Source organism: Rhinopithecus roxellana, chromosome 6, assembly GCF_007565055.1.
Source record: "Rhinopithecus roxellana isolate Shanxi Qingling chromosome 6, ASM756505v1, whole genome shotgun sequence".
Taxonomy (NCBI): domain Eukaryota; kingdom Metazoa; phylum Chordata; class Mammalia; order Primates; family Cercopithecidae; genus Rhinopithecus; species Rhinopithecus roxellana.
In genome coordinates this window covers 41,647,019-41,674,482 of record NC_044554.1, presented here as the reverse complement: position 1 = coordinate 41,674,482, position 27,464 = coordinate 41,647,019, and the positions used below count along the sequence as shown (strand labels likewise).

Sequence of the window (27,464 nt, the reverse complement as noted above, 5' to 3'; positions counted from 1 at the left end):
GAGTGCAGTGACACAGTCTTGGCTCACTGCAAGCTCTCCCTCCCGAGTTCACGCCATTCTCCTGCCTCAGCCTCCCGAGTAGCTGGGACTACAGGCGCCCGCCACCACGCCCGGCTAATTTTTTTGTATTTTTAGTAGAGACGTGGTTTCACCATGTTAGCCAGGATGGTCTCCATCTCCTGACCTCGTGATCCGCCTGCCTCGGCCTCCCAAAGTGCTGGGATTACAGGCGTGAGCCCCCGCGCCCAGCCGGCAAGCTGTACCTTAACAAGTCCTCTAGCTAATTTTGCTGCAGGCTAAAGTTTGAGAACCACTACTTTAACACAACTAGTTTTGGAAGATGCCTATTCCTGAAGAACAACTGAAAAAGCTTTACTATTTAGGTAACTTACTGAAACTTCTTACAGTTTTACATTTTTGGGGAAACCTCAATTTACGTGTTAGTTTTATGGCCTTAAAACTGTAATATTCAATACGGAAGAAAAAAAGATTTCAAAACCCTGCTGCCCAATGTTCTACAATCCTGGATGATGCAGTTTAAAACAGAATTCACACAGTACTTTGTTTACAAAAGAGTTAGTGGGAATCACGGCACATTTGCCCAGTACGTGTGTATGTTCTGTGCTGTGATAGCCCTTCACACAGATGGCAGGCCAGCACTGGTGATGCAGCACCTGCCAAGAAGGAACTCGATGGAACAGTTTGTCTTTGAGAAGCGGTTGAGCAAGTTAGCTCAGCTGGTTACAGCATAACATTGGCCCAAGGTCACGGTTTCAAACTCTAGTCAGATGAGCAGAGCCCTAAGCACAGGCCTAGCATCTGTCACAACCACGCTAAACACCAGGAGGCCTGTTCACAAGGCTATAGAGAGTGGAAGGATTGGAAATGGTAGGTGCAGGGTCACTTTGAACAGATCAGGTGAAGTTTATATTTAAAAACAAACACACAAAACAAAACAAAACAAAAAACCCAGGAGGCTGAAGCAGGAGAAGTGCCTGAGCCCGGGAGACAGAGGTTGCAGTGAACCGAGATCCTGCCACTGCACTCCAGTCTGGCCGACAGAGTGAGACTCTGCCTCAAAAAAAAAAAAAAAAAAAAAAAAAAAAAAGACCGCCCAACTAAGAACAGACCCTGTGATAGAGCATGATTTCACCCAGCGATTCTGTGAATCATCTGAGCATTTACAAAACCTCACTGCCAAAATGTTCTTCCTTGTTTCTAGACCAGAGTTGTCTGCATTAGAACTAACTGGAAGGCTTGTAAAAACAGAGTTCTGACTCTACCCCCAGAGTTTCCATTTCTGTAGGTTTGGGGTGGGGCAGGGATCCTGCATGGCTAACAACCACTCGGAGGATGCAGATATTGCTGATGCAGACTTTGAGAACCACTGGTCTAGACCCAGTTCTGCACTGAATTTCATCTAACCCATTCCATTTCACGGTGAGTTCCTTATCGGCAGAAACCTTGCCTTTTCCATACTCTATAATAAGCATTGTGCCCAGAAACCCAATCCCTGACATATCAAGATGTGGAGGAGGCTGGGCATGGTGGCTCACGCCTGTGATCCTAGTACTTTGGGAGGCCGAGGTGGGCAGGTCATTTTGAGCTCAGGAGTTCAAGCCCAGCCTGGGCAACATGGTGAAACCCTGTCTCTGCAAAAAAATACAAAAGTGAGCCAGGCATGGTGACTTGTGCCTGTAGTCCTAGCTTACTTGGCAGGCTGAGGCTGGAGGATGGGTTGCAGTGAGCGGAGATTGCACCACTGCACTCCAGCCTGGGCGACAGAGTGAGACCCTGTCTCAAAAAAAAGGAAAGAAAAAGAAAAAGAAAAGATGTGGAGGGAACAGAGTGAAAACGCAAACATCCTTTAAGCATGTTGGGTTGTATTTCTGTAGCCCTCTCTCAGATGAACCCTAAAGAGGTAACAGAGAAGATGAGTGGGGAGTGAGTAAAGGGGCACGCCAAGAGAGTGTGTTCTTAGGCCAGTTTTTGCGAGGGTCGCCGGTACTTGGGACTCCTCTCTGAAATCTGGCCCCACCTACTGCCAAACACAGCCTCCTGCATGGCTCCTGTCCTCCCCCCTGTAGGATGTCAGTTGTTCACCTGTATGGAAATGACAGCCGCTTGTCATGGTCTACATGAGAGGCCTCACTTGCAGCAGTAACTAGCATGCCATTTCCAAAGCTGTCATTCTCTGGTGTCAGCACAACTCACTGTTCAAAGATTTGCTCTGACATGAACCAGGCAGCGCCGTGACTGTTATTGCCGTGGACTCTTCTGTGCTTCGACACCGATGGCAGCTGCTTGGCGCCCAGGGTTTGTTTCACCCAATTATTTGTTTGTCACTTGGAAGCCCAGGATGTCGAGCAGGTATTGTGGAGGTATTTTTGGCAGAAGCAGAAAGCATAATGAGGCCCTCAGGTGAAGGTCTATTTTGTCAGTTAGGTGCTAGGATGATGTGCAGCCCTAGAAGCAATTAGGATATTTGAATAAGATAAGATACCTGGCGGGATGCTGAGAGGGATCGCAAAGTCGGCCTTAACTTTTAAAATGCCAAAAAAAAAAAAAAAAAAAAAAAAAAAAAAAAAAAAAGAACATTCGCAGTAGGCAGTTTTCAAGTTTATCCTGGAGCTAATACAGAAGGTGGAGGTGTAAAGCTGTCTTCCCTCAACCTGGAGGGTCCTGAGAAGGAAAAAAGGCACAAATCAGGCATGAGCCTGACCTGAAGGTGTGCTCTAGGGGGGTGAGGCCGTGGCCAAACAGGGGTAACAGGTTGTAACGGGGTCATGTGGTCAAATATCAGTTATTCCTGGCAGGCGAGACCAGTGAGGAAATGGCAAGTCATCCTTTACCAGTTATTCTCAAGCTGCCTCTTTGCGACCGGAGTTCCTCTTCCCGTGGGGGTAGAAACCAAACTGATTTGATGTCTAACATCTTGGGAAGAGGTCATTACATAGGGCCATGTGGCCCCTACAGCCAACTGCACAAAACAAAACCACAAAATGTAGTTTGTCATCTAATATTCCACCAGAGCACACTGCTCCAAATCCAGGAATTTGTTTTTCTAAGCTTCTTGCCGTCTCGTCTGTGACGTTCCTCCTTTCTCCAGTTCTCAATCTCAGAGAGTGAGGAGCACAGTCCAGACAAGTGGAATTCTCCCAAGGAACACATTATGGACTTGGTAACAATTAAATTAGCTCAGCCCCTCCCTCCTTAAATCCATTCATGATTTTGGTGTGTGCCACCTCTAAAACCCAACTTCCCCCCAAAGACACAAAAAGACTGCGAATCAAGTCACAAACCAACAAACAGCAAATGAAGCACTGAGTGAATGAAGCTGCCATTATTATCACCTTCTAGCAAAAGAAACGTAGGAAGTCAGATTGCTTCGGTCAAAAAGACCTAGATGAACTTGAAGTACCAGAACTCTGATGAAATGCCTGGCGTGTGAGTCTGTGACAGCTGAAGACAGATGGGAGGGTGGTGACATTCTTTCGATTATCTACAATGGCCCATGCAAGCCTCGTTTCAATTCGCGGTGGTAAAATGAGTCATCTCACAGAAAAAGAAGCTGCCTGGCAGTTGCCCCTGGGGTGCTCCTGAGCACTTTCTCTGGTATCTCACCCCTGCCCCCACCCTCATCTAACCTGCAGCAATCCCTGCCTAGGAAGTGGTCCAAATGACAGTCATTCCACTTGAGAAGTCAAGTACAAAGGAACCCTAAGTACTTATATATACAGTGGGGTTTTATAAACATTTACTGAGCAGATAAATCATCTCTTTTAACAGCACCCAAGATGCAGGCAAGCGGAGAAGGAGAACTCTGTATTGTTACTCTTATTCTGGAGGTTAATACCATAATACCTTAACAGCTGGTATTCAAATTGTGGCCACTGTCTTTTCTACTCCTCTCTGGCACCGGGACTCAATCCCCTCTTACCTTTAAGAGCTTGCTTACACAGGTGCAATCTCTTGAAGAGAGAGGCTTATATTTCTGTTCACAAGTTCAGGACTGAAGTCCTGGTATCGGCTACAAGGCACTACTGCTTTCGAATGCTAAGTGTTCAGAATCTCATTCACAGTTAGCAGGGAAAATGTGTGCCCTCTGCAGAAGCGTCAGGTTCTCAGAGGCCCTAAAAGATATATGTAAATATTTTTCCAGACAGAATCTTGCTCTGTTGCCCAGGCTGGAGTGTGGTAGCGCTATCTCCACTCACTGCAACCTCCACCTCCTGGGCTCAAGCCATTCTCGTGCCTCAGTCTCCCGAGCAGCTGGGATTACAGGCGTGTGCCACCATGCCCACCTCACTTTTGTATTTTTAGTAGAGACAGGGTTTTGCCATGTTGGCCAGGCTGGTCTCCAACTCCTGACCTCAAGTGATTTGCCCGCCTCGGCCTCCCAAAGTGCTGGGATTACAGGCGTGAGCCACCGTGCTGGCTGGCCCTAGAATACTTCTAACACAAACTTTGGTCTTTAGATTCACAAGGAGTCTTGGAGGCCACTCCCTAGTTTCTCATGATACCCATGAGAAAAGCAAGTCAAATGGAGTGATCTCAACTTTACAAATAGTCTTGCTCAGGCTTGAGTTATGGGGCTTCCCTCCTGCCACCTCCTTGCGGCAGGCCAACCTGGTAAGAATTTAAACAACAAGGCCAGGCGCGGTGGCTCACGCCTGTAATCCCAGCGCTTTGGGAGGCCGAGGCGAGCAGATCACGAGGTCAGGCGTTCAAGACCAGCCTGGTCAACGTGGTGAAACCCCATCTCTACTAAAAATACAAAAAATTAGCCAGGCGTGGTGGCGGGCACCTGTAATCCCAGCTACTCGGGAGGCTGAGGCAGGAGAATCGCTTGAACCTGGGAGGCGGAGGTTGCAGTGAGCCAAGACGGTGCCACTGCACTCCAGCCTGGGCAACAAGGAGAGACTGGGTCTCAAAAAAAGGGTTTAAACAAAATCTAACTGAAGAAACATTTAAAAAGTGGACTCTATTGATAGGTGACGTACAGATCTTTATGGCACTGCCAAAAACCTTTGCAATAGCTTAATTAACACATTTGACAATAGCATCAATTTTTAAAATGGAAAACTCGAAGGGGCAGGTTTTAGTCTAATGACGAGCATAAGCTGGCAGATTCTGGGGCTCTCTAAATGGGAGACATAATTCTGCAGTTTGAGGGTTGGTCTATTTTTGGTCTGCTGACCCTTCAGGGCTCACCTCAGATCAGCTTTTCCACCTAAGAAAGTCTTAAGGCTATTTTTTTTTTTTTTTTAAATTAGTGACTTTGCTATTATAGCACTTGAAAAGTCTACTTTTACATTTCAAAATACATTTAAACTATTTTACTCTTCCAGTCAGATGCGTGTCATCTATTATTCAGTGTTGTTACCTCCAGAGCCTGTTCCATGGTTGGGGCTCAGTAACATGTGAAGGAAAAGAATTAGTTTCAATATGGCTTCTACCTTAAGCCAATTGAAGGAATATAAATGGAATCACCGCTGATGTCATTTATTTACCAGCTGACCAATCTGCTTTCAGAAGAAGACTCCTTGTCAAACTAAACTTTATGGATAAAGCAGCCTTCACAGAAGCCCAAGAGGTCCTGCGGAGGAGCTGGGTTTTCGGGGAGAGGAGCTTTACTACGGAAACTCCTTTCCCTGCTATAAAGAGAGAATGAGAAAATGATGTAATCTTGGCTAAAATTAGGTTTTAGTGTTACTCTGCTGAGAGATGTGAAAGGTGATAGATAAGAGGGGGAAAATGTTTTCCAAGTGGCTTTTAAAGGCATCCAAATATAACTGCCTCCCACATCAGTCTATTAACGGGCACACTTGAGACATTTCCCTCTTCAAAAGGACTCTTAGAAAAGCAATGATGTGCTCTCAGCCTCCTTCTTTAGAAGACAAGGTTTACGAGGGTCAGAGACGCAGATCGGAGCCCACAGAACGCCATTCCCTGTTAACAGCATCCTCCCCAGCACAGATTTGGGCTTTGTGCTTATGTCATCGGTTGCTAGGGAAATGCCCCTGCTTGAAATTCCTAAATCATTTCTAATAAAATCTAGCTGAAAACTAAAGATCAGTTCACACAAAGGCACAAGAATGGGCATGGAAGAGTGAGGAAACTGGAGATGCCTTAAGCTGAGCCCCGCTGCGCTGCAGTAACTATGGCGCCTTTGGCCACAGGTGATGGGATAATGGTTGACATCCTGGAGAAGTCCTGAATGAGAACCTCCAGGACCTTATGTTTTATGAGACGATGAAATACTTTGGGAAGGTATGGGAGGAAAAGCCCTAGGGAAGTCCTTGTTGGGGGTTCCTGCCAGTGTCTTCCCATAGAACCCAGTTTCCCCCAATCCGAATTTTTACCATCCTGTTGTGTATCTCCCTCAGGAAGGACAGAGATCCTCTTCCTTTCTATTCTCTGCCATATCCCCAGAGCCCAGCACAGTATGACTGCTATGAGCACATGTCTGGGAGTCAGCTGGACCGAGCTCCACCACTTACTAGCTGCATGACCTTGGACAAGTTGCCTAATTTCTGAGCCTCAGTTTACTCATTTAAAAAATGAGTGAATTACATATAAAGTGAACAATACCTAGCAAAAAGAAAAGTCCTCAATAAATGCTAGCTATTCATAACTAACTTCAGTTTCCCTGCCTATAAAATGGAGATGCTATTTCTAAAATTCTCTTCTAAATAAGAGCTGCTATGAAGATTAGGGGATAGAACGTATGTAAAATACTTAGCCCACTGTATAATTAGATCAAAATATGGTACAAGGTAGGCTAAGCACTTTCTATACATTGCCTCACTTCATCCTCACAAGAGCTCCATGAGATGGGTTTGGTTATTCCCACTTTACAGAAGGAAAAATTGGTTCTAAGGTGTTTTAAGTAGCCCAAAGTTCCACAGCTAGTGTCTTCAAAGCAGTGGGATTCAAAGCAGTGTCTGTGAGAATATTAAATCCAAAGCCCATGTTCAAAGTAACCATGACAATGCATACTATTTTGCAGTAAAGTTGTATAGCCATCATGCTTCCTCGGGTTAATTATGCAGAGTCTAAACAGCTGGCCGGTCCAACAATTATTCTTTGCAAATCATTGAAGTCATTTCTGCACTCTGGGGCAACTTCTCCATAAGTCACTCAAAGCCAGCAATAAGTTAACCAAGTAAACAATAAGAAAGCAATTAATTTCTTGACAACGTATCAGATCTAACTTAATATAAACTCCTACCAAATGGCTATTAGGCTACCAGGTCTCTAACAGAAAAGCCTACTGAGATCATCATCAGAGCTATGTAAGCCACCCTCCATTCCGTCTGCATTAACACAGTAAGAGACAACAGCTCCTGATTTGTCAGATTTCTGGAATGGGCCTGTAGCAGATAGCATCACCAGTGCAGTGTTTGCTTTCTCTTCCTTCCAAGGCCCACCCCTGTGGATTCCTCTTCTCTTGTGCTCCTCCCTGTGGGAGTTTACTTTCTACTCCACTGATGGCAGGCTCGGTCATGTGACTTGTTCTGGCCAATGAGATTGTTAGAAATGCCACACCCACATCCAAGTGGAGGCATTCCCTGCTTCTGTCTTTGCTCTTTTCCCCTTTACTCGAAGAATAACCACGATGGGGACTGCTCCTTTGGCCTGGATCCTAGAACAAAGACAAGGAAAGCTGCGGCTGATTGGCAGATGACACCTAACATGAGACTTTAGTTATTGTAGGACTCTGAGCTATTTTGTTACTGCAGCAAAATGTGACAAAGCAGACTCACAGAGACCTGATGACTTGATGCAGAAGAGCAAAGACATCTGTCAGGATCCAGCATGTACTGGTGTGGTAGTGTATACCAGGAAATGCTTTATAACAGAAACTGCACATGGGACAAGGTGGCCCTTCACCCCAAGCCATACCAGTGGCAGAATACTTTTTCCCAACTCTCGCATTCAGTTCATGCTGAGAGGCTCGTTCGGATGGAAAATTCTGCACATAAGATGCACACAGACCTGACAGAGCACCCCATGAGGGATTGGCAGAGCACCCCATGAGGGATTGGCTTCTTCCACTCCCAACCAAGGGCTTTAAGGGTTGATGAGAAATCATTTGTAGGAGGAGAACCAGAGGCCCAGCTCCTATGCCCAACTTTCCTCTTGGAGGTAAAATGAATCTCCACTTTCTGGGCCACTTCACAGAATCACAGCAGGCCTCAGAATGCACTCTCCCAGTAAGTCCAGGCAAGCTCAGCTCATGGCAGGAGTCAAGTTCTGTGGGTGGAGGAGGCGGAGGGGGGGAAAAAGAAAGTGGAACAGCACTTCTGAGTTCAGGAGAGTCTGGAATCTCCTTGGTGAATTCACGACATGGATCTTCAATAGACAGCTGTTTCTACTTTTTAAAAGCACAGACTAGGCAAGTAGGTAAAATACTTTGATGTTAGCTCCAGGCTAAATAAAAGACAGCTGAGTAAAAGTTCAGGCACCATGAAATTAATAAAATCACTGTTGCACTCGTTCCACCAGAGGTTCGGGAAGAAAGTGGTAAAAATCCGCAATGCACGGAGTGGATTACTCGAGTGGAAACCAATCATTTTCTCCACTGAAGTATTCTGGCATTTCCTTATACGGTACAGTCACTGGATTCATAATTCACCAAAGGTGCTTCCTGAGACTGAGCTTTCGGAGTAATTGAGACAAATTCTGTTAAATAAATTCCAGACGAGAGTGTATTTGACTTATGCACAGGAAAGGAAAAGAATTCTTATGTAAGCTGCAAAACAATAGAGTTTTATCTTATCTGAGGAACGTATTGCTGCTTGCCTGTGTGTATTTTACTGCCAAAATAAAATAAATTGAATCAGCTCACACATGATAACATGCTCTTTCCTAACTCATACTAATTGCTTGGCTAATTGATGTTTGTTGAACTTTCTCCATTTCATTGAGTGATTAGGTACAAAGCTAACAGTTGACATCTGTAGGCGCTTAACTGGCGTCTGTAATTACTGTTAATGTTAAATAATTGTTAGTTAATTGGAGTGGTAACTGACTGAATGGAATCCAGATTGTGAAGCAAAAAGAAACCTAGTTAAATAAACATACATTTTCAGAGAAAACAACATTTTTCTGCAGTTGTCAGAAACTAGAAATAATCCAGAGGCCACGGGCTAGCCACGGGCTTCCTCCATTCAGGAACCCTCCTGTCTGGGGTTGGCCCACGTGACTGAGCCCTTTGTCACTCAACTGTCATTAGACTCTACAGAACCGATCTGATATTTTTCACTTCCAATTGTCTATCATGAATGCGTATTACTTTCTGAGACAACCAAATACTAACTACATCATTAACTACACAAAACACTAACTATGAATGGATTGAAGAGAGGCTGATGAACATTCAAGCTTTTTGGTCAATATTGCCAAGGATAGAGAAAACTCTTTCAAAGGACAGCAGTAATCGCCCAGTATAAGTCAAGGGCTTTCCACTGAGCTCAAAAGTAACCAGAGTGATGTTTGAACATCTGACTAAAAGAATGGAATGGGTTACACTGTAATCTATGCCTCCTCCATCACAGGGGCACTCAGGACGGAAAAGTGGCAGCTGTCAAAGTTCTACCCAAAAGGCATCATCAAGATCACTTTGAATGCCTGGGATTTTTCACCCAGTTCACAATTCCAGTGATGGGATCCAGTATCCCAGGATACACCACCACATGCATTCTCGGCAAAAGATCAGTTCGGCAAAAGCAACTATTGGAAAAATGGTGGGAGACACTTTCCTGCAACATGGAATATTTTTTGACTTTACTGGTGGTTTCACACTAACAGTACAAGGCATCTGTTTCCAAGAAGGCTCAAGGGATGATTCTATACAACAAATTCTCTGCTTCTATAGGAAGGTCAATTTCCATAACAAAAGGAGCTGATTGCATGCTATTTGCAGTATGGAGTAGGAGGAGGGACTGAACTACTCACAACTCCTTTGTCTCTTGCATCAAGCACCAATTACCCTTAAATACTACTTAACTCTCCAGACATCTCTATCTCCTAAAAACTCAAGAAAAAGCTCTGAAATAGTACAAAGAAGGTCCAGAGGGAGAAAACTAAATGAGTGATGGTCTAACTTTCCCTTATGTGGAATTTAAGGCATGATAAAAACAAAACTAATTTACAGAGGCTGAAACTGGCACAGTTTGCTCTTGTGCACATCCGGAATGCACTTTACATCATGTCCTCCCTACGACTAAACCCGAGACCCTAGGAGGAATTGTAAAATGGTCTCCATATGTTCATTATGAAGGGATTTTAAACTCTAAACGAAATTTTTTTCTTAAGAAAGCTATTCCACAGTCAACTGCATTATTTTCATGCTCAGAATTATTTCATGGAAAGGGCTTTCTTTCCTTTCTTTCTTTTTTTTTGAAATGGTGTCTCACACCATCACCCCGGCTATAGTGGCACAATCAGGGCTCACTGCAGCTCCTGGGCTCAAGTGATCCTCTCACCTCACCCTCCCAAGTAGCTGAGACTACAAATACATGCTACCAACCCCAGCTGGATTTTTGGAATTTCAGTAGAGATGAGGTCTTGCTATATTGCCCAGGCTGGTTTTGAACTCCTGAGCTGAAGCAATCCTCCTGCCTCAGCCTCCCAAAAGTTGTGGGATTACATGTGTGAGCGACCATGCTCAGCGGGAATGCGTTTTTCTTAAAAGTCAACGGTGACCTTGATGGCAATATGACTTTTACCTGTCACCAAACCAAGAAAATCCCTTGTGTCTAAACCTAAAGAATAAGGTCCTATGGTTGCCATTGAAGAATTAGGTACCTGGTTACTAAGCCAGCAGTGTCGCTGGGTAACTTGTTTCTTACCTCATCTCCTCAGATTTCAGGCAATTTTTAAGCTAGGTCTTCTTTCTACAATGCTGATAGAACCGTACCGCCAAAAATATCCAAAGGCTCCACTAACCTAAAGGCTCCAATCTCATCTGTATTCCACTGGAAATTCTCAGTGCAAAACCAACCCCAAGAAGAGGCCGGGTGTGTTCCACTAACAGGCCTGGGAGAGACTGGGAGAGGAAAAGCAGTCCTGGTCAGAGAGGGCTCCAGGTGGCCAGACTGTTGCATCTGGTGCTCTTCTTGGTGAGTGTCCACTAGAATCTCCCAGGCTGATGGAGGTGAGGTGGGGTCCTGCCTATGAGGGTGAGCAGCTGCTCTGCTGCTGTTCACATTTCAGGAGACACTGGGTGCTCACAGTAGAAAGAAGCAGAATGAGGGGCCTCATTCCCCGCTGGAGGAAATCCATGCCCTCAAGTCATTCAGAAATGCCCATTTAGCTGGGCACAGCTCCCTGATGGCTAACTCAGGGGGCTTTTCCCCAGGAGGACCCAGTTCTTCAACTTGAGACAAAGTTGAAGGAAGAAGAAGGGGTGAGAAAGTCACGGGGTAAAATACACCATGGTGCCCCTCTCACTGTCTATCCATGACTTGACTCGTCATCGTCTATCTATGACTTATCTTGGTTACCGGCTAAATCCTGGGAAGGAGGGCTCTGAACCAAGGAGGCAGCGATTCAGGGATTTTTCTCTTCCCCTAACCTAGCCCATGGCCACACGCCAGGACTGGCATCCTAGAAACAGAGGGCTGCACAGAACTCCTGACACCCTACTAGTGTTCTCTTTCCTCCCAGACAGGCTTCCCTTTTTTTCTTTCCTCCTCAAGCAGCTCTGCTCTGGAGCAATCCAAGAGTTTTAGGAAAGATTCATTATGTTGGCAGGATAATTGTGTGCAGCAAAGAAGAACTCATTTTCTGCACTTTTGTCTACAGACCAAACTGGTGACACCACCAAGGATCTATAGTAGGCAAGAGAGGATAATAAATACTGGCCATGTTGAATAGACTGAACGTTCCTTTTTAGAATAAATACCCCAGATTTTGGGGTACCGGTCCTGTTGCTCCTACAGCATTTCAATCAACTAAACAGGGACACTAAGTCTCTCTCTGTGCCTCTGTCTCACTGGGAAAATTAATTTTTTCTTTGGCAGATGGTTGAGTCACAAGGACAGAAGGATTCATAAAATTCACATGAACATCCTGTAAACATTTAAACACATAAAGATTAAATACAGCAACCATGACCTTGATTAAAGTTAAACTGTTTTTTGTGTCTACAATGCTAAGCCCTGCTGAATGCCACACCCCTTTCGAAATGCTCAGGCCTCATTGGGCAAGTTGTGTGTACATGCAAGCACGTGCTGTTTGATTAACTTGTTTTAAAGCAGGGAATAAAAGGCATCAGAAGAAAGCGACCATTTGGAACACCTAAACACAAATATCTCTATTAAACTGGATGGCGTCTACAACATAGGGAAAGTCAAAATAAAATCAATGAACAAAAGTGATACAAAATATACTCACTGTACCCACTCTGTTTCAACTCCTGCCCCTTCCCAATTAATTGTTTTATCCCCACCAGAGATGCTGGCCCAGGAACAGGTTTCGTTATGATTGAAAATCTTGACCTAAAGATAGTAAATGACTTATTCAAGCTCACGAGCTGACTGATGGGCCTCCAGCCATGGCCCCTGTTGCCTCTGCCTGAGCTTCATCTCCACACTGTGCAGCCCAACATCAAGGCTGTGCCCCCCCAATCCCCACCACAATCAGCTTGTGAGATTAGCACTGCCCTCCCACAGTGAAATTTTATGGACCAAATCTGCCTGCCACCAGGCTCAGCAGCATAATCTTACCAGCAGCTTAAAGCCACGCTCCTGTGAGGCCAGAATACTGCCAGCCTCTTGAGAGGGAGAGGTGATGTGTAACTTTAAACATCTGGAGGTGGAGGGATACACATGTCAGCTCCCCAGTACTCCGGTTAGATTGTCCCATAAGCTGGGGCTTTGAAGACTTCCCCAGTTGTGTTTGTTACCTGGTGTAAATTTGCCCTTTCTTACGATGCTTTTTATTGCTCTTGGCTAAAGTTACTGGACAAAGACAGGAGACCTGACTTTCAGGCACGCAAGCCGCCTTACAGGAAAACTTGAACTTGATGTGCATGAAGCTGACAGTTCCTTGAAGGCCTTGTCAGCCATCCATCCTGTAAACACTGCGACTACCCGGAGTAAAAACAGACCCAAAACCACAAGCCTATAACAAGACTCTGCACCTGTCCTGAAGCAATTATTGACATTATCACTACACAATGAATCCCTTTTTGAAGTTGTTTTCCTGATATTTAGCAGTCTGAATACTAATCCCCTTAACAAAACTGTCCCCGATGCTTTCCCCCTCCGCACCCCCCTTAATCTCTTTCTCCCCAGGGAGGAAGGGGGTGCTGGATACCAGTAAGTCTACTTTGCACCACCTGGATTCACACTGATTCTGTCTCTTGTCATTCATGTTACCAACAGGAATAGCATAAGGCATTAAGGGGAAACTCTGGAGGAGAAAAGAAAGGCCATTCTGATGGAAATAAGGGGCAAAGGAATAATCTGCCATCAACTAAAATGCTTATTTGTGTATGGTTTCCCAAGCAAAGCTTAGAAAAAGCCTATGTTGATTTTAGTGTACACAAAGAAACCTTAATCCTTTCAAGGCAACTAAATCACCCCCAGAAAAGCAGCTCAGAAGAAAGGCACCCTGTTGGGGGAGGGCTATTCACAACCAAATAGATGCCACAAATCACACTCTGTAAGTAAACAAAAATAAGAATGTGGGAAACGTTTGATTGGAAAAGGAAAGAAAGGGGGGAAAGAACCAGAGGGAAGAGGCAAAGGCGAGCTGTTCATCCGCCCTGAAGAGAGTCTTTCAGGGCAATGGTGGCCAAAGTGCAGGTCCTGGAGCCGACTCTTATTTTAGGGCCAGATCCCAGAAAGGGGAAATACATTCCAAAGCTTTTAGTAGCGAATCAGCAGAAGACAGACACAGTCACATGTGGCAGAGGTCCTGGGGAGTGGCAGAGGTCCTGGGGAGTGGCAGAGGTCCTGGGGGGCCGCAGAAACGAAGAAGCCCTGCCTTTGGTGACCTGCCCTCTACCCCAATCTCCCTCTCCCATCACCCTCCTTTCTCACAAGGAAACACCAAGTGGTAGACAATGGTGCATTTTTACCCACGAGCACTGTATGCTATGAATGGCACATCTTCTTTTATTGGGCTTTTAGCATTATGGATAACACATTTACACAAACTTTCAGTCCATCAAAAAATATGATGAAATATAAAACTGGAATACCCCATTAGGCAATAAAAAAAGATAAAATTCAATATGACAGTAATTCTGGGAGTAACAGCAATCACATACACCTCAAGGGAACTCTAAACATAATGTACTATTTAAAATTGCAATTGGTTCAAATTCTAAAATAATCTGGGAGCTCAAAATAACTGCACTTGGAAATGTCTTACTAACCAGCTAGCAAAAATGCTAGCCAAGGCAACTACAGAAGGCTGAAATGGTCTCAAATTTCACTTTGTGAAGGCCCAAGTCTGTTCAAGTGTTACCAAGTGTCGTCTATGTAACACAGAAAGAGATTATCATAGAAAGCACATCTTTACTGAGCAATTATCATGCCAGCCCCTAAATCAGGCTCGATAGTGGAAAGGGGAAGATTAAATACTTTATATGGTTTGTACCTTTCAAATTATACACCTTTCAGAGCCCGTGATTAGAGACTCCCCTAAATTTCATTATTTCCAACAATACTGCTAACAAATGAAAACTGCGCAGAAACCTATTGGCAATGATTTAAGGTTAGTTTTCCCTTAATGTACTGCTGTATCATTAGCCTCTCTTACTCTAGATTGTGGTTTGGAAGAAATTAATGGGATAGTGCATATTTCAGTTCTGCCCTCTTGCTCGTTTATTAACTTTACAGAAAGCCCACAGCAGAGTAAGGCTTGGTTTATGACCATAATACTGTGAATTCTAAACATCCACTGATTACTAGAGTCTGCATCGCACATCAGCTATTTATATTTCTCCTACTGCTGGGTAGTTGATAAGTAACAATAAAGTTCAGGCATTTTGAGAACTATTCTTCTCTAGTACAGCTTTCTATATTAAAGTCACACAGTAGTAGTGATTAGTCAAATCTATTTAAATAGGGACTCAATGTATTCTTTTAAAATAAACTGGTTGTTAATGCATCACAAAGTATGCAGACTTTCATCTCAAGCAAAAACACAAAACATCAACAGTAGCTTCAGAATTAAAAGAGAAAGATCACTCTGGCTCTTCTTTCTTCCTAGGCAATGACAATGAAAGTAACATAAAAATAAACCATTACTCAGGAGAACGAATGGGTCTTACCTTTGTTTACAATAACAGTGTTGAAGAGTTTTTCAGAGCTGGCATCCGATGCCTGAAAAACAAGAAGGGGAAAAAACGCATTATTATTGTCATTAATATTGTCATCACCATCAACATTCCCATTATTTTAAATCAATTTACTACATTTTACAAAAGCCTAGCAGGGAAGCAGCAATGTCCCCAAATCATCCATAAGGTGGTGCTAGTTGACTGCCTGAGAGAGACCTGCAGTGCAGCTACTTGCTGGGGGGAAAAAATCAGATTTTAAAAATGTGTCCTTATTAGACACATTATCTGTGCAAAACATATTTCTATGAGATGGTACACAAAGCAATTCAGCTCATTCACATGATTTTGCAATTTCGTTGACAGATCATTATTTTGGAAATGGTATGCTTTTCATGGTATTTGCAGACATGCCTATTTTTCAATTTTCTTTCACAAATCAGAAATGCCTATTATTTAACACTAAGCTTTTCCTCACTAAAAAGTGTAAGCCAACACTGCCAGAAATTAATTTTTTTAAAAGATTCATCTGATGACTCCAAGATCCCTGTCCCTTCCAGTAACCAAACGACCTTGGTGTTCAAAAAGACGCAAGCCGTCCTGCCCAAAAACCCGACCACTATGCGTGCCACCAGCATTATTTCCTTTCCAGTTTCTAGAGAACATGTCTGCTAATTATTACAGTGGCTCGAGGAAGGTGAAATAAGCCTGTTTAAACAGTAAAACTAAAGCCAATTTAAATCATACACTAATGTTCTGGAAAATAAACATGGAAGTCGCTTTGAAGGAAAATGCTGTAATGTTTCAGAAGCACTGAGTATTTCTAGAACTTGAAAATTAAAAATTAAGCATCTCCACTACATAATGTGAGGATATATCTGCATTTAAAGTTATAATGGCCAAGCTATATTTGTGGTTTTTGCTACATAACCCTTGTGAGAAATCACTCATCTTTCACACTTGATAAACAGAGATGCATATTCTGAGAAAGCAAAAGCCTAGAATGTTGAATAACTATGGAAAAGGAAATATAGGAAATAGGGGGAGTGGGAATTCTGAAGCACAGCATATTTGGACTCTGGGGCTAGCTTTTACGGACAAAGAGGATATTCAATTTAGTCCTTCCATGTAATACTGACAAAGATGAAATATTCCTGTGTACATCTGGGGGACATGTTCTAGTTCTCAATGCAAGTGATACAGAAAGATAAAATATTTTTATTAAGACTGTTTTTCGCTTTAATTCTAACATTTCTTTTATGGGGGTGTTCATATGATTAACAAATCCAGACACAAATGAATGTATGTGCAAAACAAATATTGAAGTGCACACATTTATACATGCAGTTTACCATAAACCCTAGATAGATTTTTTCCTATTTTGCAGGAATAATGAAAAATACAGAGGGCCTTCCTGATATCTTAAACTACACATAACAGTACCTTTACATAAAAACAAACTGTCAAAAAAAAAAAAAAAAGTTAATGGGGGAGAAACAAGTTATACCTAGATCAAGAATAACGAGTTATAAAGACAAAAATTACATGATGATGCTATACTGAAATATTAAGTGAGATTTCTAGCAATGTGAGTTTCCCAGCTAAAAACTCAAGATATGTGTATTTTACCATCCTTTCATGAAAAAGTGTTTCTTAGAACGGGTTGGAATTCCTTTTGAATGTAAATTCACGTTAAATTCATGGCTTACAAAATTAATGAATTGATATAAGGGAAAAAACAAGTCTGTGTATTAAAGTGTTTTACCAAACTGACATAACCTTTGAAAATTCTGGGATTACCTATTAAAGTGAGTCTAATTGGCCCCAAGAAATATAAAAACAAATTACTGTCTGAATGCAAAAAGCATAAACAGGGAAAGGAAATGGTTCCTGACCAAGTTTTTATTTGCACTTGGTGTGTGTGTGCGTGTATGTTCGAGTGAAAAGGACAGAAGCTGTGGGTGAACAGGCCTTTTGCTTCTGCCACCTTTGTCAGCTCCACATGGGATTCACAAAGAGACACTTACGTGATCCTAATGTCTGAACCAAACTTAAGGATGTCATTATTATGACGCCGACCAGTAAGTTATTAAGGAAGTAAGTCTGACCGGATATTCAGAGAGGCTTAGGAGTGTATCTTCGACTAAAAGCTTTCTGAGCCCTTACTTGGCTGATACAAGTCACAAGGCTGGACCACCATGCCTCTTGCAACTGGGAAACGGGGTGCTTCAGAAAGGCCTCCACAGAAAAACACCCGAAAGATGACCACTGCAAAGGGGCTCTGGTTGATCGTGAAAACATTCTGGATCCCTTCTCTCTCCTATCCAGGTGGTTACAACTATGGCCGACCACTGTCCTAATAAGTCAGAAAAGAGCTTCTTAGCCAAAATCTTCAGGGGAAACGACACGAGTACCCTTTCCTTTTCCTCAATGAACTTTCTTTTTACTTAGGGTTTTAGAGCATTTGTACAAATGATTTCGTTCCTTGGGTCTTAATCTTGGGGATGTTCATTATTTTCCTTGCTTTCAGAAAATAGTCTGCATTTCCTTCTATTACCTGGACCATTTTCCTGGCTTTTGTTTTCTTTAATTATTATTCAAATGGAAAAGCGGAGAGCCCAGAATGAACCGACGAATTGAGCTCTTCCTTCTCTCTAACAGGGGGCACCTCCACCCACTACAGACTTGAAGATTTTACTCACTTCCTTTCATCCCCTCGCTCGGTTTTGGAGGGTAGAGGCATGAAGTGGTTGAATCTAAAACTGACAGAAAACCAAAGCTCTCTTTTGGCTGCTTTTTATTTAAGGGGAGGGGGAATACGTTTTCGTTTTTGTTTTTTTTTTTTTGAATGTAAAAAAATATTGCTAGAAGCCGTTGTTGGCGTTTAAAGGAAAGTTAAGTAAGTGAAACAGATTGGAGGCGGGAACGCGGAGAATGAGGAAAACTTATAAAAGCTGTGCGTGCAGACAGGGTGGGACGCAGCGGTTCCTGCTCCAGGTCCACCCTCACCCCCTTCGGACGCAGACCCCGGGGGCCGCCCTCCGCACCCGCACAGGCGGGAAGGGGGGCTTTCGAACAAGAGAACAGAAACCTCCTGAAAACTTAAGCGCGAGTTATTTCTCCTGCTGCCGAACCCGAGCCCAGCTCTCCTTTCGCTTCCTTTGGAGAGGGATCCCGGCGTGTGGGCCGGGATCCCGACCTCCGCGCGGGGGAAGCGCGACCCCAGGAGCGGGCAGAGCCACGCTAGGGCCCCCTGCTCAAGCGGACGCAGGCCCCGGCACCCTCCCCACATCGGAGCTCGGCGGCGAACGCCAGGCCCTCCCGGGCACGACCGCGCAGCTCCGGCCGAGCTCGGCCGGCCAAAGGAGGAAAGTACAAAGGCGGGCGACAGGGCCACAGAGGGGGGAGGAAAGGAGGGAGGAGGGGTGGCGAAGGGGCGCTTGGGCGCGCCAGATGCGAGAAGCCCGCCCCTGCTACCCCTGCCCGCCGGCCCGGCCGCCGCAACAAAAGACCCCCGACCCGGCCGCCTCCCTTCCGACCGCAGGCGGTAGGCGAGTGAGCCGCGCCCCGGGGGCTGCATTACCTGGTCGCAAAGGGTTAAGCGGTCCAGTCAGCCCCAAGTTCATGGTTTGGTTCCTTAGCAGGGCTCCCGAAGGGCGATCGTCAAGGACCAGGGGGGAAACCACCAAAACACACGAAGAGAAAACGCCCAACTCCCGACCGGGCTCCGTCCACAAGTCTCTGGGCTCCTTCTTCGCCAAAGTCCGAGAGCGGAGGCGCCGAACCAGATCCGAACCGGGCAACAGCTTCGGCGCGGCGGAGAGCCGGCGCCGCGCGCACACATCCAGCGCGGCCGAGGCCCCGGGCGGCTGGAGGAGCGCGCCCGCCGAGATCTCCCGGCCCGCGCTCGCCACTGTCTCGCGGCCGCTCCTGCGGCGCGCGGGGCCGGGCTGGCGCGGCGGGGGCTAGCGAGGCGCGTCCCGGGCCGGCCGGCGGGTGGGTGAGGCAGACAGGAGCGGCCCGAGCCGCCGCCGCGGCGCGCGGAGCTAAGAGCGAGGCGGCGGCGGCGGCGACAGGACAAAGGAGACCATGTGCGGAGGGAGGGAGGAGGGAGAGGGAGGAGGAGGGCGCGCGGCGGCTTCTCCCCGGCGGCCGCCCGGGGCTCCCCGACAGCCGGTCCCGCCTCTCCAGCCGCGCCGCGGGCTGCCTGGTCCTGGGCCCGCCGCGGTGCTGGAGGGAGCCGCTCCAGGAGTCGATTTTGTGCGGATCTCGCCGGCGCGCGGCCCGGGAGGCGCAACAACGGCGGAGCGCGGGGCGGCGGCGCCTCTGGCCGGAGCTTGCGGGCTGGCGGGTGAGCGCCCAGGGCTGGCTGGGCTCCGGCCCGCGCTCGGCTCGCGGGCGCCTGCCTCTCCCGCCGGATCACAGCTCAAGTGAACTCCATCGGCGGCCGCCGCGGGCTCCCTAGCTGGACGGTGGCAGGAGGGGGCGGCGGCAGCACGGGGGTCCCTTTCTCCGGACTTCACTCCCCGACTGCGCCGAGCGCGCCTCCTCCAGACGCTCGCAGCTCTCGGAGCGGGACTTCCTCGGCGCGCCGAGCCCGAGCCGCCGGTGCCACCGCCCCTCCTCCGTCCCGCCCCGCGCGCCCCGCCCCTCGCCGCCCCTCCTCTCGGCCCCGGCGCCGGGTCGGCCCAGCGGAGGTGCGGTCCCCGGGCGCGACATCGACAGCTGTTGCTCCCCCCGCGGCTCGAGCCCTCGGGTACCCCCGGCTGCCTTCCCCGCGGGCAGGCGCGGCGGAAACTGCACCGCTCCTCACCCTCCCCGCAGTTGCCGCTTCCACGATTGCGCCATGGCAGGGAAAGGCCACTAGGCCCGCAGTCTGGGGTTGAATTGCCACCAGGCCAGTCACATCTGCAAAAAGCAGGCTGTCTGGGCGGTTGTGAGGGATCAGTGGGAAAGTCATGTATGTAAAAGGCCTGGCACATAGTAGGCGCTCAATGCAAAATAATCATTGCATTGGGGATAATGGAGACGGGGATCACGGTCTGGGTCTCAGAACACAAAGGTCTTCACCTGACCTCCTTCCCCACCACAGCCAACTGATCGCAGTGTGTTCGGTTTGATGAATAACTGAGAGCATGAACTGGCCACTTACAAATCCTCTCCTCCCAACTCCTCATACCCTCTGACACGTGCACACTGCATCCACAACAGTGGAGCCTGTTGCTTTCCCTGGCATTCACCGAATGTAGGGAAAGAATCAAAGCAATGGCAAAGCCTCGCTACATAGGCAGCAGCTATGCCTATCATCCTAACATGTATCCCGTCTGTATCCCCTAGAGCACAGTGCAGTGCCCCTAGAGGGTGTGGGGGACTGAATGGCCAGAAATGAAGCACTGAGCAGATTCCCGAGCAACCCACTCCCACCAGAACACACTCGGGGCGAGGAAACCCTCTGAAAACATCTGGAGTTTTAATTCCACACCTGCAGCTTGACAAGGTCCCCCCTTGGTGCAGAGGAAAAGCTGCTGCAATTTTCCCAGTATGAGAAAAAGGGCAAGCAAGGCCTAGGTTGCATCTGGTAGGGTTGTGGGGTGCAGTGGGCACACCAGGGTGGGGTGAGAGGAAAACTCCAGTTCCGAGTCCCCTCCCAGTGCCACCGTTACCTGGAGTGTGGTTGAGGAAGAGAGGAAGGGAACTGGGGTTGGGAGAGATGCACACCACATACGAACGACAAGCAGAGTGGTTTAAAGATAATGATGGCCATTCCTTGCCTCTTTGAAGCTGCATATCTATCACTATTTGATTTCATGGCACTCTTGAAAAGCCTCTCAAGTTAAAAAAAAAAAGGGGGGGGTGCTTGCTGTATGGCATACTTCCCCCTCCTCTACCCTCTAAGTTTGGAAATAAGAAGCCCTCTCTCTCTAGCTTCATCACCCCCTCCCCCAAACCGGTAGCACGATGTGCTGTTATACAAATCTTTTTAAAAAGACAGGTAACAGTGATTTTTCTCTATCACTACCTCCTGAGAAGTCAGAAGAAAAGGCATCTCAGAAGGTATAGGTCTGGAGATGGATTTTTCCAGTTGCTTACAAGATGTCACGAAAACCAGCTGTGGTCCTCCAGTGACGTGACATTCATTCTGAAGCTGTTTATACAGTATCAGGATAGGTCAAAGGTGGACATGAAATGTTCAAGAGAAGACATTAAATGGTTGTTTCTTTTGGAACAATCAAAATGGAAGTTTTCTTATCTTGTTCTAGCAAAATCAGTGTTACAGGGAAGAAACTGCATGAGGTCCTGCCTGTGCTCCTGCTCAATCCCGTACAGGGTAAACTGAGAGCACGATGGCATGGCAGCTTAGCTGACCAGCTGAAACCACTTGGCCCTCAGGGGTGCCTTCATCACGTGGCACTTATGACTCTTATCATGCTTTGCATTAGATTGTCATCAGTCTGGGCGCAGTGGCTCATGCCTGTAATCCCGGCACTTTGGAAGGCCAAGGCAGGTGGATCACTTGAGGTCAGGAGTTCGAGACCAGCCTGGCCAACATGGCGAAACCCTGTCTCTACTAATAAAATGTGTAGTGGTACACACCTGTAACCCCAGCTACTTGGGAGGCTGAGGCAGGAGAATCGCTTGTACCTGGGAGGTGGGGGTTTCACTGAGCCAAGATCACACCACGCTACTGCACTTCAACCTGAGCAACAGAGTAAGACTCTGTCTCAAAAAAAAAAAAAAAAAAAGGAAAGAAATAAAAAAAAGAATCATCAATAGTTATCAGGGATTAGGCCTCAGATGACGGACTCAACCAGATCTGCATGTGTCCTGATCTTCTGATGATCTCTCATCAAGAGGAACCTGGGAATGCCAAAAGCCAAGCCTCTGACACCGTGACCACCTCCATCCTGCTCCCCAGGGTCCCCTGGCTGGCCCAGTTGCAGAGCACTACCCACTGGGACCCTGCTTCATTTCTCAACCTCTCTCCAGACCCATGCATGAGCCCATTCTGACTGGTTTCCAAACTGCTCTATTCCCCATGCTTTCTGGAAGCGGGGATGGGAATGAATGTCAAAATTGGAGAGGAACAGGTACACAACAGCATCAGAAGTAGGCAGAAAGAAGAAAGAAAACGAAATTCGAGAATCCATGTATTAGGTGACTGAATCCAGGTCAGAGGGCTGACTTTCAACAATCAGGAAAATGGTTTTGTTTTGTTTTGTTTTTTTCCTTGAGAAATTTAACTTCCTTTTATTGGAATTGTAATATAAAGATTCCAAGTGAAAGGCTGGAAGCCATCCTTTCTCTTACATGGAGGTGAATTAACATACTAAATGCTAATGGCTTCTTACCATCACTTTTAGCCTCTGAACCCAATCTAAGGAGAACAAGTCTTAGAAAGTGGCAACCCTTCCTATTAGAAAGCAGAGAGCAAGAATGTGGACTCAATTTCCACTCTGGTGTTAGATTAATGATTTCAGAAATAATTTTTAATATATGCCCAAAGATCTTAGCCAAGTTTATGATTAATCAGTTAAAAAAAATTGTAAAGCTAAATTAAAATATGGAGCCTTCTTCCTCAAATCTCAAAAATACATCTAAAGATTTAAACTAGGTTTAAAAACAAAGGAAAATTCTTGTAAGTCAATCTATACTTTCAATTTCTTATTAATTTATTAATTTACTTAAGAGACAAGGTCTCACTTTGTCACCCAAGCTGGAGTGCAGTGGCATAATCATAGCTCACTATAACCTGGAACTCCTGGGCTAAAGTTCCGCCTCAGCCTTGCAAGTAGCTGGGACTACAGGTGAGTGCTACCACGCCCAACTAATTTTTATTTTTTTGTACAGACAAGGTCTCGTTATACTGACCAGGCTGGTCCTAAACTCCTGGCCTCAAGTGATTCTCCTACCTTGGTCTCCCAAAGTACTGGGATTATAGGCATGAACCACTCTCTCTGGCCTATACTTGCAAATCCTTAAAGATTATAATCTGAGATGGGATTCAATTTATATCACAAATTATCAGATTTAAGCTAAATATATTTTAGCAAAATATTTCTTACAAATTCTAGTCTTCTGTTAAGCATTTTACACAGAGAAAGTTCATTAATTTCATTGTGCTCCCCCTACTAAATATAAAGAAGTTCAGGCATCCTCTAACAGAGCATGTGCTGTGTGCTTCTTGAGGTGGTTTAAAGGAAGAGGAAGTATTTACAAGAATTTCCTCGAGCCTTTCGTTATGGATGATGTCGTTTGAAAAGATCACTGAAGGAGGGTGATAACTCCAACCAGCCTTGGGAAGGATGTCACCATGCCTGGTTTATTTCTGCAACTATGGAAGGCTCCATTCTTTTCAAGTTCTAAAGGTTCTGTAAGCTTTGAAAATCCCAGTTTCTACTTGTTCTTCAGGGTAGAGGTTTGGAGCTGGGCCCCAGAGCCAGCATCAGGTTTATAATCATGGCTCTGCCATTTCTGAGCCAGGACAACTTGGATAAATGTCTTCACTCTCTCTGCCTCAGTTTCCTTATCTATAAAGCAAGCTAACAGGAGCCACACCTCTCAGTAACCGCGCCTGGCACTTAGTAAGGAGGATATATTTGTTGTCTATTATGATTACAGATGGCACACTTCGTTTGATTACCGTGGAGACCAACAAAATAGAAGTGTATTTTGTTAGGGCCACAATGGCCATAGCCTTGCCTACTACTGGGTTCTCCCAGTGGGGATCACCACAATAATGAAAATAACCACATGAACAGCAAAATGACACCAGTCCCATAAGATGGGGACAGTGGTTTGTACCATCTCTAATATGGAGCGACATCTTTACAGAGGACCTGCTGCAAAGAATCTCTCCAGATAGGGTCAGAACCTGGACAGTGGATAGCTTGGGTCTCCTAATAAGGGTGTTTCTTTTCCCTGAGATAGGGTCTTGCTCTATCACCCAGGCTGGAGTGCAGTGGTGACGTCACAGCTCACTACAGCTGCTGGGCTCAAGTGATCCTCCTACCTCAGCCCCTCCAGTAGTTGGGAGTAGCTGGGAGTAGTTGGGACCACAGGTGTGCACCACCACGTCTGGCTAATTAAAAAATTTTTTTTTCTAGAGATGGTGTTGTGCCATGTTTTCCAGGCTGGTCTTGAACTCCTGGCCTCAAGTGATCCTCCTGTCTCTGTCTCTCAAAGTGCTGGGATTATAGGCGTGAGCCACTGCACCCAGCCACATGGATCTTCTTGGTAGATTATAAAGTCAACCCTGAATCCAGCAAAACGTTGTAAGAGCTTGCCAGGCCTTAAGATGTGATCAAACTCTTAACAGTGAGGGCTTCAATTTCTTAAAATATAAAATAGCAGGCATCCCAATTATGTCATTTTGACACGTTAAATTGTAATTTCCAGTTTTAAGAGTACTACTGTTTTGCCTATGGCTATAAAAATGATGTCTTACTGGTGCAGAAGCATTTCTGTTTTGTTGAGATGCTGTCTTGCTCTGTTGCCCAGGCTAGAGTGCAGTGGCGCAATCAGAGCTCACTGCAGCCTCCAACTACCAGGCTCATGGGATCATCTTGCCACAGCCTCCTGAGTAGCTATGACCACAGGCATGCGTCACCGCGCTGGGCTAATTTTTAATTTTGTAGAGACAGGGTCTTGTTATTTTGCTCAGGCTGATCTCAGACTCCTGGCCTCAAGCAATCCTCCCACCTTGGCCTTCCAAAGTGCTGGGAATAGAGGCATGAGCCACTGCACCTGGCCATGGTTTGTTTTTTTGTTTATTTTCGCTGTATGGAGGACCCACCACCTCAATTTGGCTTTAAATTTGACTATATAAGGACTGTGTCTTGCTTGTCTTTGTCCATGCCACAGCAGCGATATAAATAACAGATGTGTGTCTGGAGACAACACTTTATTATCTGTTTGTGATGATAAATCCTCCTGTATGCCCTGAGCCATGCCTTCTGAACTCACGTGGTTTCTTGTGGATAGAATTCACATCTTAGAATTTGTCCACATCTTGGAATTTGTACCTAGCACAGAGTTAGGAGGCCTTGCTCAACAAACCCATGATGAGAGAGAATGAAGACACGGTGGAAATTGTCCCAGCATGCTAGTTAGTCTGAGGGCTCCCAACAAGTGTCTGGGTAACTGATAAGGTTGGGAGAACATTCAGGGCAGACAACAGCTACTGAGAAGCCTGGAGGGATCTGCATTTTGACTCAGGTGCCCACTGCTCTTACTCATGGCAGTCAAGCAAGGGTCCTAGGATGGAGAACTGGAGTCAACAGGTCGCTTGCCACTGGGAGGCAGGCCGAGGTTGTCCTACTTGTCACCTCTGCTAATTCCTAATATTCTGCCTTCCAAGCTGTTCAGCCCAGGAGATTAAAACTCTTTTCTGGTTCCTAGGGATTTCTCCTGTGTAGGCTGATTCATTTTAAACTATGGATCGGGTTATCTTCCTTAGCGATTCGGGGCTAGTCAACGTCAGGTGGCCCCCGATTCCTCTGCTCAGTGCCCCCCCCCACCCCTTCTGAATGGGAGATTCTGAAAATGGAAGCTTCCTTCCTTATCACTCCGAAAGGAATATGCAGTAGCTCATGCTCGTACTGCTGTGAAGCAAAAACCTCTGCCATTATATGCCCATGTTGCTACAATTGATCATGGCTCTGCAACAAGAGGGAAGTAAATAAGCTGAACTGGATTAGTTTATGATGCATACTATTGAGACACAGGGAGGAATAAATATTTTCCAAGTGTAGAAGTCAAGGAAAAGAATTTTACTTTCAAACTTCACAATGTACTATAAACTACAAAGGGGAAAAAGTATAAAAAAATCCATAAAATATATCTTACTTAACCACCAAATCTACATTAAGGTATTAATATTCAGAATCTGACAACCTTGCAAAGAAAGGCAATGAAAAATACAAATAAATCCAATCTCTGCTCATGTCACCCAATTGGCTGTAGGTATCCCATCTTACTTTTTATAGCAGTGCATGTGATGAGAACTGTGAGGCCTCTCTGCCTCCCCTGGTCGTGACTGTCTTGTTTCTCTCTGGACTTGGTTCTCTCTTTCTCACACCATGTCATATTGATGGGTGTTTGTAACTTGGGGTCTAGTGACCTGCATTTCATATTGAGTCCATGCTCCCTGGGGGACTCTACTAAGTCCAGGTATGCATCCTGCCTTACTTACTGGCTCACGTATCCAACACCTGGCTCCTCTATTTCCATATGAAAATGAGGCAGAGTGAGGGGGTGGTAATTAAAATGAAAATGTATACAAAATGTCTGCATGAGCTGAAAGGATGGACTGGTGTAGAACACAGTGTGTAAGTCATCAGAGATGATAAACTGAGGAAAATAATGTGTTCAGTGGAAAGGAAGACACTTAAGACAACTCTCCACTGCTAAATTTGATTGGATTTAAAAACAAATAAATGAATGAAGGAAAAGATGCTTTTGAGCCAGGCGTGATGGTTCACACCTGTAATCCCAGCACTTTGGGAGACCGAGGCAGGCAGATCACCTGAGGTCAGGAGTTTGAGACCAGCCTGGCCAACATGGTGAAACCCCATCTCTACTAAAAGTACAAAAATTAGCTGGGTGTGGTGGCACACGTTTGTAATACCAGTTACTTGGGAAGCTGAGGCAGGAGAACTGCTTGAACCTGGGAGGCAGAGGTTGCAGTGAGCCAAGATCTCACCATGGCACTCCAGCCTGGCTGACAAGAGTGAAACTCAGTCTCAAGAAAAAAAAAAAGATGCTTTTGGTGAGCCAGGTTGTATTTGCCTAAATTATGCCAGCTCCAATTATGCCTTAAAGCAGGCTTATTGGATATTAAAATTCACGGTCCCTGGCCTGATGGTTAGGACTGTGGGCTTGAAGTTACTAGGACATGTGTTTGATGTGTTTGAATCCGATCTCTATCAAGATAGCTGGTTGATCCTGAACAGTTAGGTAACTTTCCTAAGTTGTGTTTTCCTCACCTGAAAAATGGAGCCAGTAAGAGTATTTAAGTCTCAGAGAGTGTTGTGGTGAGTATTAAATAAAACAAAGCAATATGATGTTTGCAGAGAGCCCAGCACATGATAACCACTCAATAAACAATTTGTTGTGCTTTTTATACCAGGGTGTCTGATAAGAAGAGCCTTTAGGCTGGGTGTGG

The 27,464-nt window shown here is 45.7% G+C and overlaps 1 protein-coding gene across 3 annotated transcripts in view; it reads right to left on the bottom strand.

Annotated features, from left to right (window-relative positions):
* AUTS2 (activator of transcription and developmental regulator AUTS2) overlaps positions 1 to 19,920 on the bottom strand; it is a 99,438-nt gene extending 79,518 nt beyond the window's left edge. For 2 of the 3 annotated variants that reach the window (XM_030932353.1, XM_030932355.1), the window contains exon 1: positions 15,296 to 15,345. The gene's annotated coding sequence lies outside the window, so the exon portion shown is untranslated. Of the gene's footprint in view, positions 1 to 15,295; positions 15,348 to 18,884 lie in introns of those variants that run through there. The other variant, XM_030932354.1, reaches the window with a different exon arrangement.
* Positions 19,921 to 27,464: the final 7,544 nt, after the last annotated feature.